This window comes from Mastomys coucha, unplaced genomic scaffold (genome assembly GCF_008632895.1).
Source record: "Mastomys coucha isolate ucsf_1 unplaced genomic scaffold, UCSF_Mcou_1 pScaffold6, whole genome shotgun sequence".
Lineage (NCBI taxonomy): Eukaryota > Metazoa > Chordata > Mammalia > Rodentia > Muridae > Mastomys > Mastomys coucha.
This window is the reverse complement of record NW_022196912.1, coordinates 13,695,268-13,700,968: the sequence shown is the minus strand read 5'-3', so window position 1 is coordinate 13,700,968 and position 5,701 is coordinate 13,695,268. Positions and strand designations below refer to the sequence as shown.

The 5,701-nt window shown below is 42.4% G+C and overlaps 1 protein-coding gene across 2 annotated transcripts in view; it reads right to left on the bottom strand.

Moving 5' to 3' along the window:
- Map4k3 (mitogen-activated protein kinase kinase kinase kinase 3) overlaps window positions 1–5,701 on the bottom strand; it is a 158,067-nt gene that overhangs the window by 105,071 nt on the left and 47,295 nt on the right. The gene's annotated exons all lie outside the window — the stretch shown is intronic.

The following is a 5,701-nucleotide window of genomic DNA, read 5'->3' as shown; positions in this document are numbered from 1 at the left end:
AAAAAAAAAAAAAAAAATCAGATATTAGATTCTGAGTGTTTACAACTGTTTATCTAAGTAGAAAACATCTATGAATTTGAGTTTAAAAAATGGCAGTGAATCTTTAACAATTTAAGATGCTATAAAACTAGATAAGAATTTTCAAGGTATTTTTAGGTGTTTATATTGAATTAATTTTTATATCAGTCTAAAGGGAAAAATACATGCAATTCCACGATTATAGGAAGATCTCACTATATGGCCAGGATTAGATTTAGCTGCAATACTCCCTTATTAATAGATTGGGAAAATCTGTCAATTAACAAAAGAACTCAGATTCTAAGTATACCAGGGCATTAAAAACACCAGCAGAGAGACTGGGGAGAGGGCTCAAGGGTAAAGCACTTGTTATGCAAATGGAGAGGGTCAAAATGGAGGTCAGCTTGCCAGCACTCTCAGAAAGGAGGGCCTGGCAGGGAATCCCCAGAGCAAACTGGCTACACTGACTACTAGCAAGCTCTGGATTCAGTTAGGGGCCCAGCCTCAATGTGTAAGATGAGAGCAACTGGCTGGGCGGTGGTGGAGAACGCCTTTAATCCCAGCACTGGGGAGGCAGAGGCAGGCAAATTTCTGAGTTCGAGGCCAGCCTAGTCTACAGAGTGAGTTCCTGGACAGCCAGGGCTATACAGAGAAACCCTGTCTCGAAAAAACCAAAAAACCAACCAACCAAACAAACAAACAAAAAAAAAACCAAAACAAAAAGATGAGAGCAACTGAAGATGCCTCCAGCCATCAAACTTGGGTCTCTGAACATATCTGCATACATGTCCACATGCACCTGCACACACCTGTGTCCCCATACACAAAAGCATGCATATGCAGCATACACATACCAACAAATATACTCATTCCCTCCACCAACACACATAAGCAAACTAGGGAAGTATACAAGAAAGCAGAAAAAAAGGTGAGCCATGACTAAACTTATAAACTTAAGATTCTCCAAGGGCTGGGAGATGGTTCCCTTGGTAATGTGCTTGCTGAACAAGCAGTAGGGCCTGAGTTTAAGTCCTTTGCACCCACAGAAAAGCAGAGCATAGTTATACATGCCTGTAATACCAGCACTACGGTGATCTCTGTCTCAGAAAGTATGTTGGCAAGCGATAGTTGACGCTGATGCCAACTTCTGACCTAAACACGCACAAACATGCACACATGTGCATGTATACCTGCATACACCCACACATGCACCAACACACACATACATATCCCACACACTATTTTTTTAGTCACTGTGGTGGCACAGACCTTTAATCTTAGCATTTCACTTGATGAGAGGGAGAGGCAAGTGTGTCGACCCAATTTCTTTTTTTTTTTAAAGGCTTATTTATTTATTATGTGTAAGTACATCATAGCTGTCTTCAGACACATCAGAAGAGGGCATCAGATCTCATTACAGATAGTTGTGAGCCACCATGTGGTTGTTGGGATTTGAACTCAAGACCTTCAGAAGAGTAATCAGTGTTCTTAACCGCTGAGCCATCTCTCCAGCCCAGTGTGTCGACCCAATTTCAAGGCTAGCCTGGTCTACAAAAGTTAGTTCCAGGTCAGCCAAGGTTACAAAGTAAGACTCTGCCTTAAAAATTTTTTTAAAAAATCCAAAAGATTCTTTTTGTGGTATCTGAGTGTGGTTCCCAACCCCCTGTAAGCCTCAGTTGTCTGAATACTTGGCCCCCAGTTGGCTGTCTGGGAAGGATTATGAGGAGTGAGGAGTGACCTGTTGGAGAGTGTGTCCTGGGTGGGGGGAGGTTTCAAAGCCTCTGGCCATCTCCAGTGCACTCTGTACCTCCTGCTTGTGGTCTCTCACTCTATCCTCATAGACTCTAACCCTCTGGAAAAGCCAATCCAATTAAATACTTTCTTCTTTAAGGTCCTTAAGTCATGGTGTTTTATCAAAGCAATAGAAAAGTAATTAATATATTCCCTATAAAATGTAAAAATTAAAAAAAAATGCAGGGAAAACTCATTTTCAAAAAAATCACATCTTTAAGTGCAGTGGTTAAGAGCACTGGATGCTTTTCCAGAGAACCTGAGTTCAGTTTCTACCACCACTATCTGTAATTCCTAATCCAGAGGATTCAATGCCCTCTTCTGACCCCCATGGGCACCAGACACACACAGCACAATCATGCAGGCAAACATACATATAAAAAAGTCCTCAAAAATTCTTCAACATAAAATCTTCATAGCTAACAAATACTCACGATGCCCATATGGAGACAACAGAAAACAGATCTGAGTACTTCAAGCCAAAGTTCCTTTCATTTAAGTATGACAAACCTCCCAACAGCACTTAATAAATTCTGTGCCTTTCAGGATGAGACATCACATAAACAATGAACCGAGAATATAGCTGTGGAGCACTTATAAATAAGGACAGGGTGTACCTGGGGGATGCACAGGGCATCTGGAAATAAAACAAGGGCTACTCCCTGACTCAGTGAATCTTAAAATCAGACCTGTTAAAAAGCCTCGCTTGACCGGGCAGTGGTGGCGCATGCCTTTAATCCCAGCACTTGGGAGGCAGACACAGGCGGATTTCTGAGTGCGAGCCCAGCCTAGTCAAATAAAAAGCTCTTACCCTCTTGCTCTCCCTCCCTTCCCACCTCTCTCCACGTGGCCAGCCTCTACTTCTCTAATCTTCTCTCTCTGTCTGCCTTTCTACAATAAACAACTTAAAACCATTTTTTAAAAAAAGGTTTCGCTTGTCTATTGAAAAGAAGTCCAGAGTATGTTGGCTCTACCATGGAACCACAGACACTGTGAAGCCACAAAGAGAAGCTGATTGACCAGAGATGAAAATTTGCAACCAGAGGCCACAGGAGGGCACACACTTTACTGACAAAGTCACAAATGTCTTTTCAAAATGGCTGCTGCACTCAAAAAACTTGGCTAAGAGCTGATTTACTCAGAGTTCTCATTAGCCATATTCAGCTGAGAAATCATGACAGTAAGCTCCTAGTGAGTAGGTGACATAAGCTACTATGCACTATGCTTTCAGGGGCTCTGTCACTACTCTTTGACTTATTAATATAATTCAGAAGCTTGCTACAAGGTGAACAAAACTTGCCGCAAGGTAACAGTTCCAAATTCCAGTTTCTTTGGGGTAAATAATCAACTTAGGGTGATCTGAAGCCAGGGGCTGAAGAGCTACTGTTCCCCTTGCTTTCTGAAATGCTACTCAGTGCATCTTACTTGGCAATACTGAGGCATTTCACTCTGTGAGGATGGGGGGTAGGGGTCCAAAGGAAGTCAGGAGACTTCCATTTCTGAGCCTTTCCTCACCATGTTATACACGAGGGGTTTTTAAAGCATTATGATAATGTGGCACATAGTAGTGGCTGCAGACCTGAGATTTCAGTAATTGGGATGCTGAGGCAGTAGGAGAGTGCAATGCCAATCAGGACTATGTTTAAAAAAAAAAAAAACAAAAAACAAAAAAAAAAACCTACCTTTAAAAAAAAATCACTTATTTCAGGATTAAGTCAATATTATCTCTAATATTTATTCTGGATTTATCAGTTTTGATTCAGCTCAAGCAATTTAGTTTTCAAATGAGCAAGGTTAACATTCTGAGATAGTAGAGCATGTATGAATTTTTTTAAAAAACGAAGTCAGTATTGCAACAGACTTTTCATACTTTTTAAAGGCAGACACTAAAATGACCTGTTCTGAACATCTACACCGTGTTGTTGACAGCCCTCAGACAGAATCCACACATCACAGTTTACCTTTCACTGCTGTGTACTCCAAATATTAGAGTTAGTGGAACACCATCACTACTGAATTTTAGAACACTTCATCACAGCATCAAAACAAAAGCCATACCCTAAGCCCACGAGCTGTCATTTCTAGTCTCCTGACAACTCCTGCTCAACTTCTTTTCCCTGTGGATTTGAGTATTATGGATGTTTCACTAACTGGAACTGAGCAACATGTGGTAAGTGCTCCTTTTGCTCAGAATGTTCTCATATTCATACAAATAATATTACATTGCAGAGAAATACATCCTGTTTTTCCACTCATCAGTGAAGGATACAGAGAGGCAGTTAATCTTCAGTGTCAACTTGACTGGCCTTAGAATCCCCAAGGAGACACACTCTGGGCATGTCTGTGTTTGCAGAGATTATTAATGAGGAAGAAGACCACGCTGATTGTAGCTGGCATCGTCCCATGAGCTGAGGCTCCAGACCGGACACAGGAGAGGAGGAAGCCAGATGAGCATTCCCTGCTGTTCTGAAGCATGACATGAGAAGACCCAGGTCCACACTTCTAACTCAAAGGTACTCTAAAGGTAACTGTGGAGCTACCTTTCCAGCCATGATGGATCACGTCCATCCAACCATGAGCCAAAATAAAGCTTTCCTCTTTCCCTTAAGTTGCTTCTTGTCAGGTATTTGGTCAGAGTGACAAGAAAAATACATATAACACATGGGTTCTTTTTATATTTGTGTGTTATAAATACTACTTACTACTATATATGAAACCATATAAATGTCTGGGCAAACCTGTTTCTAATTCTTTCAGATATATACCTTAAGTGTGCTAAGAAATGTTGGGCTATATAATATTCCAGGCCCATCACTTTAAAGAGCTGCCAAATTGGTGTCCAAAGCAGCTTTGGCGTCTAATATTATCTCAACTAACACACAATGCTCCAGTGTTACTTTGGGTTTCTCCTTTAGCTCTTCAATGAGGATGACCACCTGCCTCTAGAGCACCTGATTACAGGTGTGCACCATGACACCTAGCATATTCATTTAGAATGCCACCAGATGTTCATACCTTAAGCTGCATACTATACACGTTTCCTCTCTCATGTGAGGAGCTATTCTCACTTCTCTCTCACTGGACAGGCAAGCACATCACCATGGAGCTACATCTTAGTGTCTGTCTTAATTTCCTTGATGCATTAATGTATTTATAGCTTGTTTTGTCCCTCTGTTTCTTTACAGTTAAGAAAGCAGCATGGAGTCTGTCTGGGCTGGTGCCCTGAGCAAACCTTGGGCGCAAGCTCCACAGCCAACCCCACAACACCCAGAGGAAGCTCCACTCCCAGGCCCTCTATCTAACACACCCAGGATCAGAGCTGAGGAGGACCCAACATCTGTCCCAACACTGGGAGTAACTGGGACCAGCAGGATCCAGGCACACAGGAACTCTGCCAGCCTAGTGGCTCAGGTTGCTTCTGGTCTGTCTGGGCCCTGAGCAGACCTTAGGTGCAAACTCTGCAGCCAGTCCCAAAACACCCAGAGGAAGCTCCACTCCCAGGTTCTCTAACAAGCCCAGGGTCACAGGATCCCAGAATCACAGGATCCCAGAGACAGCTTGACTCTGAGAAGTTCTGACACAAGCAGGATCACAGGAAGGACAGGCTCCAGTCAGATTTAGCAAGGGCAGGTAGCACTAGAGATGACTAGATGTCGGGGGGCAAGTGTAAAAATATAAGCAACACAAACCAAGTTTCCTTGGCATCATCATAACCCAATTCTCCCACCATAGCAAGTCCTGGACACACCATCACACCGGAAGAGCAAGATTCAGATATAAAAATCACTTCTCATGGTGATGATACAGGACTTTAAGAAAGACACAAATAGCACCCTCAAAGAAGTACAGGAGAACACAGGTAAACAGCTAGAAGCCCTTCAAGAGGAAACAC